The sequence below is a fragment of the Protopterus annectens genome, chromosome 2.part1, assembly GCF_019279795.1.
Source record: "Protopterus annectens isolate FY-2018-M chromosome 2.part1, PAN1.0, whole genome shotgun sequence".
In the NCBI taxonomy this organism is placed as follows: domain Eukaryota; kingdom Metazoa; phylum Chordata; order Ceratodontiformes; family Protopteridae; genus Protopterus; species Protopterus annectens.
This window is the reverse complement of record NC_056729.1, coordinates 781,931,462-781,944,218: the sequence shown is the minus strand read 5'-3', so window position 1 is coordinate 781,944,218 and position 12,757 is coordinate 781,931,462. Positions and strand designations below refer to the sequence as shown.

The following is a 12,757-nucleotide window of genomic DNA, read 5'->3' as shown; positions in this document are numbered from 1 at the left end:
AATTGCAGTCTCTCTAAGTTGTTTAAATTTCAGGCATACACTGCATAGAATGTGTTAAATGTTTTTCATTTAATAATCAGCAACATATTTAACTACTTGGTGAAAGACGTCTGTTGTAACTGTCATTTGGAATAAATGACCAGTAGGTATAAATAGCTGCTATGTTAAACTAGAGGAAAAATTCATATTTTTCTTACACAGACAAGCTGTTACACCCAGTCTATATCAGTACATATTGGTACAGGGGATCAGTTTAATAAAGGAGAATAAACTGTTGAAATATCCAGATAATGATGCTCTGCATTGCTAGAAAGCCTACAGGTAATGAACTGTTTTCCGATTGACATCTTCCTCAATGCAACTGTTATAAACCTCAAACATTTTATATCGTCCACAGCAAACATAAAATTATAATAATAATTTGTATGCTCTCTTCTAATTTATACTTACATGCCTCACTGATTTGTATCACAACCCTGCTTCTAACAAGACATCATTTTGTTCCCTCATCAGGCCAACCAGTGGGGACATAAAGTCCTGCTAACACTTTTATTATTCCAGATTTCCTGAAACTTCTATTAACCATTAAAGTGTTAATTGGTCACAGTGAATTTACATTATTCACAGAGAAACAACCAGTAACCACTAAAATCTGCATTCCAATATTGCCCCCAGTTGGGTCTTGTAAAACATAGCTCTACTGCGATAAATCTTATAAATCTCACATCTTCTGCATTCATACAGTTATACTAGAACATGATATACACCCTTGGATCCACTTCAAAAGCTCAAAGTTTCAAAACTTCGAACTTCAAATGACCGAGATCATAAGACTGAAGTTTTGAAACTTCAGATGTTTTAAATGGAGATCACCGTACAGCGCTGTATGGGAAATTTACCATTTTCCTCACTGTAGTGTGATCTCGGAGTTGGTGTATTTATTTAGCAGGGGGTGTGGGGTGCAGGGGGGCTTGTCCCCCTGCAAAAACATAAAAAAATTCTTTGATCTTATAGTCTTGGCCATTTGAAGTTCAAAGTTTTGAAACTTCGAGCTTCTGAAGTAGATCCGCATGCTTTGCCATTTAGGACTCAGCAAACCTTCCCCTCTCAGGTTAATTAAGCTATCTAATGTTGTTAATCTTCCCATTTATCACTGATGGGTTCTGTTCCGAGCTGTTTGGAACCGTGTTGGCCAAATACCAAGCTCGCGTACACCAAAAAACTCTCGAGCTAAGTTACTACTCACAATGCCCTTCTCCCAATTACCTAATTTGCCACATAGCCATATAGCCGCATTTCATCGAGCTCTCCAGCTAAGTGAAATATTTTTGATATATTTTTGAGTGTTGATTGGACTTTTGTCATTTTGCTACTCAGTATACCCTTCTTGATCTTTAGCTACCCTTTGGGTAATTCTTTTACCATTGTTGGTGATGCCCTCTCCTGCCGTTGTGGTATCTTTTGATACCATCACTGGTATTTTTCTTTCTGTCTTTCTTTTGTGTGTGTGTGTGTTTGTTTTGACTGAATATGTCAGATAAGAAAGGGACATCGGGGTTTAAACATTGCACCTCTTGCAGTGGTAAGCTCCCTAACAGTAATAGTCATGATGACTGCATTTATTGTCTGGGGGTTTCTCATTTATCTGTGGAACCTCCCTGTCGGATATGTCAGAGTTTTAGTCAGCGGACACTTTACGAATGAAAAAATAAGTTAATTTTGAAAAGCGTTCTACCTTCTCCTTTTTCAGAGGCTATTTCTGTGTCGGAGGCCTCAATCCCTCCAGTTAAACACAAAAAACGGCCACTTTCTGACCCCTCCTCACCTTCTGGTGACAGAGGTAAGACTTCTAAGCATAAGGCCCGCAAGACTTCATCGGAGCACAGACCCCCTTTTTCGGCTCCGACTACTATGGATGTTCTTCATCTCACATTGCTGCAGTCCTTACACTTGGGTAGTCCGCTGTCCTCGGTCGGCCCGAATATCAAAGTATAAGGCTGACGTCGGTCAAGGCGCATTTGACTGACATCAGGACGTCAGGGTACAAATGCGCATGACCGACGTCATATCCTCAGTCTTTTTTGCCGCATGGTCCGATGCAGAAGCAGCATTGCAAGTGCCGGTTGGCGTTCTGAGATTTTTCGATTTCGAAGTTTCAGACCGAGTTCAAAGTTGGCTAAGTACCCGTTAGAATATTTTAGTTTTTTCTTGCCTCAGTCATTTACCGGATGTCAGAAAAAGTCAATAATTGCATTTCTTGTGGGAAACAGATACCGCATAGAGATTATCATACTTTGTGTATTCCTTGCTTAGGGCCTGAGCACGACGTTGTTGGCTGTCGCTCTTGTGCTAGATTTAATAAACGCACTATAAAGAGAAGGTTGGATTGTGCAAGGTTAGTCTTTGGGAAGCGGTGCAATTATAAAATGCCGTCGGATGCTCCGACGCCCGCTTCTTCGAAGAAGCGCAAGGACAAAGCAGTTAAGCCTAGGCTAGAAGAACCGTCTGTACCGGACGCCGGTTCTTTAGAGGTGTCGGTGGAGCAGTTGTTTGTTTCTTTTGCTTTGAGTTCTCAGGGCAAGCCTGTGTCAAAACAAACTATTTCTAAGTGGATTGGGTTTTGCATTGCTTTCTGTTATTCCCATCATGGCAAGGAGGTTCCAGCTGGGATTAGGCCTCATTCCACTAGGGCTACTGCCACTTCGACAGCTTTTTTGAGGGGAGTGGCAACCAAGGATATTTTGGAGGCAGCTACTTGGAGTTCAGTGCATACTTTCTCTAGGCATTATCACCTGCCACTTTACTCTAAATCCAGGGCTGGTTTTGCCACTGCTGTTTTGCAGGGCATTTTGGCAGCTCCTGCTTCCTTGTAGTTAGCCATCCTCCCTTACCTCTGCTTTGGGATTCTACCCAAGTGTAAGGACTGCAGCAATGTGAGATGAAGAACATAGTACAGTTTTGTACCTACCATAAATGTAGATGTTCAAGATCCACATTGCTGCAGTCAATTTACCCTCCCTCCTTCCCCTCTGCAGTTAGAGGTGGTTGTGTGGGTTGGGTTGTACATATTGTGTATATTGTATATTTTGTACATATAGTTAGTGCAAGGGTGGTTGGTTGGTTGTTTGCTGTCTTTTGGTTTTGACCTTTATTTTTAGGGTCTTCTGACATCTGGGGCAAGAAAAGACTGAGGATATGACGTCGGTCATGCGCATTTGTACCCTGACGTCCTGATGTCAGTCAAATGCGCCTTGACCGACGTCAGCCTTATACTTTGATATTCGGGCCGACCGAGGACAGCGGACTACCCAAGTGTAAGGACTGCAGCAATGTGGATCTTCGAACATCTACATTTATGGTAGGTACAAAACTGCACTTTTTGACCTCTGCTTTGACTACTTCTGTGATGACTTCTACTGTTCTAGTGACAACTAGTGCCTCGGTGCCAAAGCTCCCTCCGGCACCAACTGTCTCGACTATGGCACCGCTCTTACTTGCTTCAGCTCCGCCTTCAGTGCTGAACCGATTCCTTTGATTACGAGTGCCCCGTCGGCACCGACAATATCCTCGCCTTTGCTACCTGTGTCCAAACTAGAGACCATGGTGCCATTTTCTCAAACACCACAGACCCGATACTCTCCTTCTCTGGACCCATTTGCAGGACATGCTTATAGCCCCTTTTTGGACTGTCCAGATTTTCTTTCAGGGAGTATTCACTAGGTCCACCAGGAGCCTCTCCGAACACAATGTGTCAGCTGTTGACAGCCAGAGAGATTCTGAATGTACCTAAGACTCATCCCCATTTGGGACTGGGTGCTGTTCTTCCCAGTACTCTCATGTATTCCCCTTCTTTGGACCTCCTGGTACCGAAGCTCACTGTTCCGACAACTGTGGTGGAACCCACCCCCTCGGCACCGACAATGTCTGCCACTGAGGCCCCGAGGTTGACTCTTTAGTTTTCGGTTCAGTCAGAACCATCCCTTCCTTCATCTCATGGTTGGGGTTGGATTCCTCGGTTCAGAGCACGGTCCCGTGTGCTTTATCAGTACCATCCTTGGCTGTAGGAATTTCGCCAGCTCTGATCTTACTGGAGGCTCCATCTCTGGGAGCGGGTCAGACGCTGCAGGGTGTGACCCCAATTCTGGTCTCCCACTCTTCTTTGGGCGGGCCTGCTTTCTGAATGATGGAGTGAGTGCTTGCTTCTGGAAGTGCTCCACCGACGTCAGAACTTCCTTCTGCTCCCTCTGAGCTACAGCTACCTTGGGCCACCTCCCCGGGACACCTGGGGGAAAAGCCACAGGATATCCCTGCCCGGGATGCCCCTTTCTCCGAGTCTTCTTAAGAAACTCCCACTGAGGAACACCCCCGGAAGAAGTTGTGCAAGAGGAAGCACATCGACTCGCCTGAAGAGTCACTGACTGAGGGCATAGATTATGATGATGGGGAGGGGTTCCCACGGTCACCCCCAGATGATGTCTCATTTGGAGACATCCTTGAAATATTAAAAGATAGGGGTGGCTGGAAGCCCTCCAACCCCTCCTCTGAGGAATCCATGTTCCTGCAGGCTTTTCGCTCCTGGCCTTCTACTTCTTGGGTGACCCCATGTGCCGATGAGGTGATACATCTGGTCATTTAGGTCCCTGAATTACCTGGCACATTTCACAAGGCTACAAAGAGCTCTAATCACTGAGCTTTCTGAAACTCTCATGGGTCAAGTTTCTGACGAGGCATGAGACAAGGTTGCCTCTCAACTTGCCACCCTTGAATCCATATCCAACTCGTTCATGAGGTTGCTGTCTCACGCAAACCAAGGGGCGTCTAGAGCTGCAGGTGCAGACATTGTTATGAGGTGTCATGCCTGGATGCACATATGTGACCTCGCGGACTCCTTCAAGTCCTCCTTTTTGAACGCCCCTATTGAGCCATCATCCTTGTTTGCTTCCAAAGTGAAAGACACTCTGGCTAGGTGCGAACAAGATGGAAAGACCCTCTCTGCCCTGCGTTATTCCAAACCTCAACATTCTTTTTCCAGGAACCAGAGGAGTGAGAAAATCTGGCATAAAAAAATCGCAGGGCCCTTTTCGAAATGCACATGGCGAGGATTCCCCCAGAGGCAGAGGGGTAATAATGGTGGAAGACACCCATTCAGGAGCAGAGGGGGTCCATGGAAGCAAGACTCCAGAGATTCAAGATTTTTTCTCTGGGGGGGGGGGGTCTTAGCACTCCTGAAGCGTTGCCCGATTGCTTTCCTCTGGAAGCACTCCTGAAGCGTTGCCCGATTGCTTTCCTCTGGAAGCAGTCAGGGGTCGTTTTTCTCTGCAACAAGCTGCCTGGCTCTGTATTACAAACGATCGATGAGTGCAGAGCATAATCTCCAGAGGCTACTACATCCCTCTATCCTCCCCACCCAAACCTCCCAAAAACCTTCCCAATATTCCACCCCACCAAAGGGAAGAAGCAGCTTCAGAAATATTGAAGCTATGTCAAAAAAAAGAGTCCTCCAACCAGTCCCTCCAGACCAATATGGATCCGGTTTTTAGTCAAGATTCTTTTTAGTGCCAAAAAAGACCAAGGACTGGAGACCCATCTTGGATCTCAGCCACTTAAACAAATCAGTTGTTCAAACCAAACTCCGCATGGTTACTATTCAATACATACTCCCCTTTCTGAGGGAGGATGCTTGGATGTGCTCGATAAACCTCCGGGATGCGTATTACCACATCAAAATGGACAAGCGCTCCAGGAATCTCCTTCGCTTCCGGCTAGGAGCCAATCACTCTCAGTTTCGTGCCGTGCCATTCGATCTCTCGATGACCCCCAGAGTGTTCACAAAATGTTTAGCAGTGGTAACAGCTCATCTGAGACTTCTAGGATTCCAGGTGTTTCCATATTTGAACGATTTGCTCCTCTCTGCCCCAACCAAGTGTCTCCTGACAATGGCTCTCCAATAGACCCTTTCTCTAGCGAAGTCCACAGGCATAACTGTACACTGGGAAAAATTGAACCTATACCCCACTCAACAACTGGAATTTCTAGGGGCAGTACTTGACACTCATTCTTGTCTGGGATCTCTTCCAGCCCACAGACTCCAGAGACTAAGATCGCAAGTGCTTGTGATACTTTGTCAAACAAGAGTGACAGCAAGGGAAGTTCTCCAGGTGCTGGGGTCTATGGCTGCAGCCATCCCTATAGTTCCCCTTGCAAGGTTACACATGGGGATCTTACAATGGCTCCTTCTGTCACAGTGGTCTGCAAACATTCATCCTCTAGACTCGCAAATTCTCATAACCAATTTGTGCAAGCAGGATCTCCTTTGGTGGATGAGGCCAGAAGCAGAATTTTTGGTGTTGTCCCTTTCAGTCCCCTCAGCCGTGCGCCACGGTGACCACGGATGCTTCCCTGATTGGGTGGGGGAGGGGCCATTTTCAGGGAAAGACAGTCCAAGGCACGTGGTCGAATTTAGAAGCTGATCTGCTCATCAATGTTCTGGAGTTAAGAGCGATGCTATTTGCATTGCAAGCACTCCACCCACTCTTCCCCTCTGGATCTGTTGCGATTCAGTCAGACAATATGTCAGTAGTCTGGTACATCAACAACAAGGAGGAACCAAGTCATATGTCCTGTGCCGAGAGGCCATGAGAATTTGGCAATGGGCGATAGCTTCCAACCGTTTTCTGATAGCAACGCACATCCCGGGGAAGTCCAACGTGATCCCGAACAGGCTGAGCAGGTGCATTCTGCTCCCTCACGAGTGGTCTCTCAATCCCAAAATAGCGGCAGAGATTTTCAGCCGATGGGGCCAGCCTTGCTGCGACCTCTTTGCCTCTCCCACAAACAACAAATGCAGCAGCTACTTTGCCCTAATTCCCCAGAGGGGGAGTCACCGAGAGACGCTCTGTCCCACGGGTCTCCTATACGCCTACCCTCTGATCCCCTTGATACCTCTATTTCTAAAGAAAGCAACTCAATTGAGATGCATGGTGATCCTCATTCCTCCATTCTGGCCCCGTCAAGTGTGGTTCTCCTTTCTCTGGTCTCACCTGATACAGCCTCCATGGATCCTAGATGCCCGTCCAGATCTGATTTCTCACCTCAAGGGTTGACACAACCAAACTTGTCCCCTCTCAAGCTGACAGCTTGGCCTCTCCACTTCCGTTAGTCGCCAGGCAAGAAGCCCTGCCTTCTAATGTTTGTGATATTATTCTGGCATCTCACAAACCGTCCACCAGGAAACTATACAGAGATAAATGGAAAAGGTTTTCTTCCTGGTCTAAAGAGCAAGGGTTGGATCCCTTTTTGGCCACTGTCTCTGTTATTCTTCAATATATATCTGAACTTTTCGAACATGGAGTGTCTGCATCTACTATACAAGTTCATTTAACAGCAATTTCTAATTTTCACAACGGTTTACAAGGCACACCAGTAATGTCCACTCGGCTTTGCAAAACTTTCTTAAAGGAGTGTTTCTCAGTAGACCTCCACTCAAATGTCCGTTAGAAACATGGAATTTATCACTTGTACTGCAGGTCTTGTCTCAGCCCACTTTGAACCTGTTGCCAAATGTGATATCAAATTCTTGTCTTGGAAATCTCACTTTCTGGTGGCTGTCACTTCTGCCAGAAGGGTTTCAGAACTACAAGCCCTATGTGTCAATAGACCTTACCTCATATTTCATAAAGACAGAGTATCTTTACGTACTAATCCATCCTTCCTTCCCAAAGTGGTCTCTGAATTCTCTATGAACCAGTCCCAGTGTTTTTCCCCAACTTTTCTAACAAAGGTGAACACTGCCTACATTCTTTGGATGTACATAGGCAATTACGTTTCTACCTGGACAGGACAAAATCTTTTCATAAGTCTGACCAACATTTTATTTCCTTCTCAGGCCCCAGAATGGGAAATGGCGTTTCTAAAGTCACTTTATCTAAGTGGCTCAGAGATTGTATATCCATTTCAGACCTCACATTTTCAAAGCTCATTCAACTAGGGCTATAGCTTCCTTGGTAGCCTTTCATTCTAGAGCCTGTATGGATGATATCTGTGCATCAGCCATTTGGGCTAAACCACACACTTTCATCAAGCATTACAAATTGGATGTGATTTCCAGAGGAAGAACTGCCTTTGGCTCTATGGTGCTCAGGAGTGTTCTGAAATAAGGGCCACCTAGGTATATCAGGTAGCTTGGGATTCTGTCCTATCAGTGATGAATGGGAAGAAGATTAACAACAGTAGATAAAGAAGTTATGTCTTACCATAACGTTCCATCTTTGTTGTTGATCTTCTTCCATTCATCATATCCCTCCCTCTGTCCCCCTCCATAGGCTCCTAACGGATCTTATAGGTCCTGGTGTGGTGTCTCAGAGGTTTTCTTTGCACAGAAATGGCCTCTGTTTTGGTGTACGCGAGTTTGGCTGACACGGTTCCGAGGAGCTCAGAACCGAACCCATCAGTGATGAATGGAAGAAGATCAACAACATAGATGGAACATTATGGTAAGACATAACTTCTTTTTCATTTAGTTTGTCAACAAATCCTCAGAATGGTTTAACATCATCAGCTGGGGAAGCTGCTGTTCCGCTGTTCAACTTTCGACTTTCATACTTGAAAATCACTGATACAAGTTACTGCAATTTGTTTCTAAAAAATTCAGCATTTTGTTTTTAACTCATCCTGTATGTACTAGAGCTTAGTTTGCATGAATTTACTATTATTAACAAGCTGCTCATTACTTTTAAGCAGGTATGACTGGTTTACTTTACCTTTTTTAATGAGCTGTAGATTAGTCATTCTTTGTATTCCGCATTGCTATAGTATTTATTTATATTTCACATTGTTTGTGGAGTTCAATTCCAGTATTATTTATATAAAATTATCATGTAGAAAATAGACATTGTTCACCATGAATCCACAGTTTATTTAGTTCACGGAGTTGTTTCATCATATAAAGATGCAATGCTATTTCAATCAATCTGGTTTTAATGTTGCATGTAGTTAATAATTCACCTTAAATAAAATGCAAAGCTGTAACTAACTTTTTAACCAAGTTTTGTTAGTTGAAAGAATGGGTCTATATTAGAACATCGAAGTTTCAAAACTTCGAATGTTCTAATATCGAACCCTATTCAGCGAACGCTGAAAATAGTGAAGCTACAGAAAACCAAATTCTTTCCTAGGGAAAGAATTCAGTTGTCCGTTTCTGTTGCTTCAATTTTTTCAGCGCTGTGGTGGAAAGTTACGGGTCAGGTTCAGGTAAGTGTGCAATTGGGCGCGGGTCAGGTAAGTGTGCGATTGTGTGGACGTGAGGGTTATGGCAGGGTAGGTGAGTTAGGGTTAGGGCGCGGGTGAGGTGAGTGTGCGATAGTGACGGACCTTAGGGTTAGGGTTTGGGTTAATGTAAGTGGATAGTTAGTGGTATATGTACAGTTTAGTGTAGGGTTAGATGTAAGATTTTAGGTGTATGTGTGTGGATTGCTGTTTGTTTGGTGTGCTTGTGTTTTGTGCATGTGTTTTGGAACAGCAAATTTTTTCCCTAGGAAAAAATTCGCTGTTCTTCATGTTCGATGTCGTAAACATTCGCTGAATAGGGTTCAATATTAGAACATTCGAAGTTTTGAAACTTAGATGTTCTAATATAGACCCGAAAGAATTGCTCAATTCTAGAGTTAATACTTAACATTTGGTGCAGACCTAACACTTTCATATTGTTACTTCGTCTTCATATTCTGTAATACCTATGCAGTTTCAATAAAAATCACATTTTTTTCAAAAACAGGTACAAAAATTATTTAAATGAGTCATTTGTATTTCAGCATATTCCAGTTCAAATCGAGTATTAACATTTTCATATGGGTATTACTTCACCATATTTAGTACTATTTAAACTGTTTTCACTACTCGTCATAATTATTCAACCATATAATGAGCGCAGTTGCATAGTCATATGATTATAAAGCTTTACAAATTCCACTTCAAGCAAGATATTAACAGATTCATGTTTGATATTTCATCATATACTGTAATATTTGAACAGTTTCAGTAACCTTCATAATTGTTCAGTTGTATAGTTTCACTTCTAACATACAGTTGCAGAAATTCATTAATCATATGGTTAATGCCTCACTATATACCAAATTTAACCTGATACTAACAGTTCTTTCTGGTTAGTACTGTGTATATTCTGTATTGCTTGAACAGTTTCAATAAATGTAATCAATAATCAGTCATATGCTTACACTTTACCATAGTCCAGTCCAACCTTAGTGTTGTCATTTCCATGTGGTCAGTAGTTCAGCATACAGTGTAATAATTAATCAATGTCATTAAACATTATCTTCGCTTATTTAATCACTCCGTTTTATGATAACTCCCTTTTATAGTGTAAGGGAGATACTGCAGCATATCCTTGAAGGCAGTGGGAGCTACACATTGAAGCTATTTTTATAGAGGGCACAAAATGCACATTCACACTCACTCACATACTACAAATGGCACGCACACATGCCTCTGGGCAGTTTGGAAGATCATCAGTCACTCTACAACATTTCTTTTAGAGGTGGGAGGAATCCATGACACCTAGAGAAAACCCACACAGGCAATAGGTATCATGCCTGAGGAATGAAGAACAGCTTGCTGTGAGGTGGTAACTCTACTCATTGTGGCACTTTTCTACCTTAAAACATATTTAATATAAACATGTATTTGAAGGTGTTACTATTGTTACTGCTATTTCTAGACAAAGAAGATAGTAATGCGAATATTTATCATTTCAGTGGTATACTGAGGGAATGTTTGCACAAACTTACCTTATTGAAACTATCTTTATCATCCGTACATTTAAATAGAACCATTTCTCAAGCCATCTTGTTCCAATTGTTGCACTTTTGAACATTTAGCTTTTATTCACAGATTCCACATTCTTTTCCGACTTGTCTTGTGTCTGTCAGGCAATGTAAGCACCTTTGAGTCTTAACTGTCTTTCTTGCTGAGCCTGTAACTTCACTAATCAGGTATTGGTTCATTTCTCCTTGCTATCATTTTGAGAGAATTTCAAAAATCAACATACCAGTACTCTACAACACTGTCAGAGTTGCTAAGAAAGTCAGTTTGTATTTTAGCTTTCTTTGCTTGTAATTTTTATTCCGTCCAGCCGTCCGTCCATCCAGAACCCTATTTTCCCATTTTTGCGCATGGGATAAGGATGTCATTTCAACAGTGCCAATCATCTTAGAGCCAAGGTTTGCACCACCAGGTGGCTAGACCTGCTGTGGTAGTTCATCCACACCACACATTTGCAAGTGCACTTACACTTATGGCCAATTTAGAGTGTCCAATCCACCTACTGCATGTTTTTGGAATGTGGGACGAAACTGGAACACCTGGAGGAAACTCGTGCGAACACAGGGAGGAAATGCAGACTTCGCACAGAAGGCACCCAGCTGAGACTCGAACCTGGGAACCTCTTGTTGTGAGACAACAGTGCTATCTGCTGTGCCACTGCACTTTTATTGCATCCAGAAAATTGCAATGGATATTTCAGAGTCACCTCAGAATAGTTATGTTCAATGTATCTAGGTAGATACCCACCCATACCAGGTTGCTGCAACTGCATCTTCTCATAACATGCCAACAGTTCAGTCATTAGCGGTATAGGCTTCCCATATTTAACATCTGACTTCAGTATTGAGAAGCACTTTAACATCATAATTCATAATGGATGCTTTGCAAAACCCATCAATTCTGCCATTTTGTTTTTTATATAATGCATCGACTTTGGCCTTTCTGTGCTTTCTATAACACCATGCAGTCTCAGATTGCCTTGTCATCCATTCCAGTTAGGTGTTTTGTTTTTTGTTTTTTTTTTTATCCCTGTTCAGTTTTTTTGTCATTTCTGCTATCTTTTTCTGAATCTAAAAAAAATTGCAGTTTAGCAGGTCCCATGACCATTTGAGGTTCACTTAAAAACTCTGCATTTTCCACTCCATCCACTTGCAGTTATTTCAGATATGCTATAAACAATTTTGTCAGGTTCTACAGTTTACTGACTGTCACTTCTAAGTCAATGTTCATGTCTGAAACATTTAATAATATCAGTTTTCTTATGTCTCTAGTCGGTATTCTTGGAGTCGCATGTCAGAGGCCTTTTCTGACTCATGACTTACTTTAGTAGATTGCTGAGTTTCAGCTACATGTTTCATTTCTTGCGTCTGGAGCATTTCTTCCTGGGCCTCTGGTGAAAATAGGCTCTGTTCCTAGTCGGACTTTCCCGGTCAACAAAATTTAAATAAATAAAAATAAATTTATTCTACCACCAGTCAGTTGACAACACCATTATTCTTTAACAAGTCAAAAAACGTGTTGAATGAACGACTTCTGTTCAAAATTTTAGTGGTTTTAATTTTTAAAAATTGTAGAGCATCATGAAGAGAAAACTGACCGCCAACTACCTGAGACTTCTCCATCTCTCCATTATTTTCATTTTTTTCTTTTTTTTTTGCTCAGTCCCTGTCAATCCTCCCTTTCTGACACTCTGTTGTCCCATTTGCACCTCCTGTGGGACAAGAACCCTGAAATCCATTTGTTTGCCTAGGGGTGGGTGACGAGAGTGGCACCATCATTTGCTGAGAATTTGAGCGATCCTCTTAAGCGCCTAACATTTTGCCATTGTGCATGCCTGTTGAGGCCCAGGGAGTTGCTGTGCAATGGGCATGTGTGGGGAGGGGTGGTTCTCATGTGTCTATGAGCGATGTCCCTCCAGTTG

The 12,757-nt window shown here is 42.9% G+C and overlaps 1 protein-coding gene across 1 annotated transcript in view; it reads left to right on the top strand.

Moving 5' to 3' along the window:
* AASDH (aminoadipate-semialdehyde dehydrogenase) overlaps positions 1-12,757 on the top strand; it is a 1,090,146-nt gene that overhangs the window by 655,267 nt on the left and 422,122 nt on the right. The window lies entirely within an intron of this gene.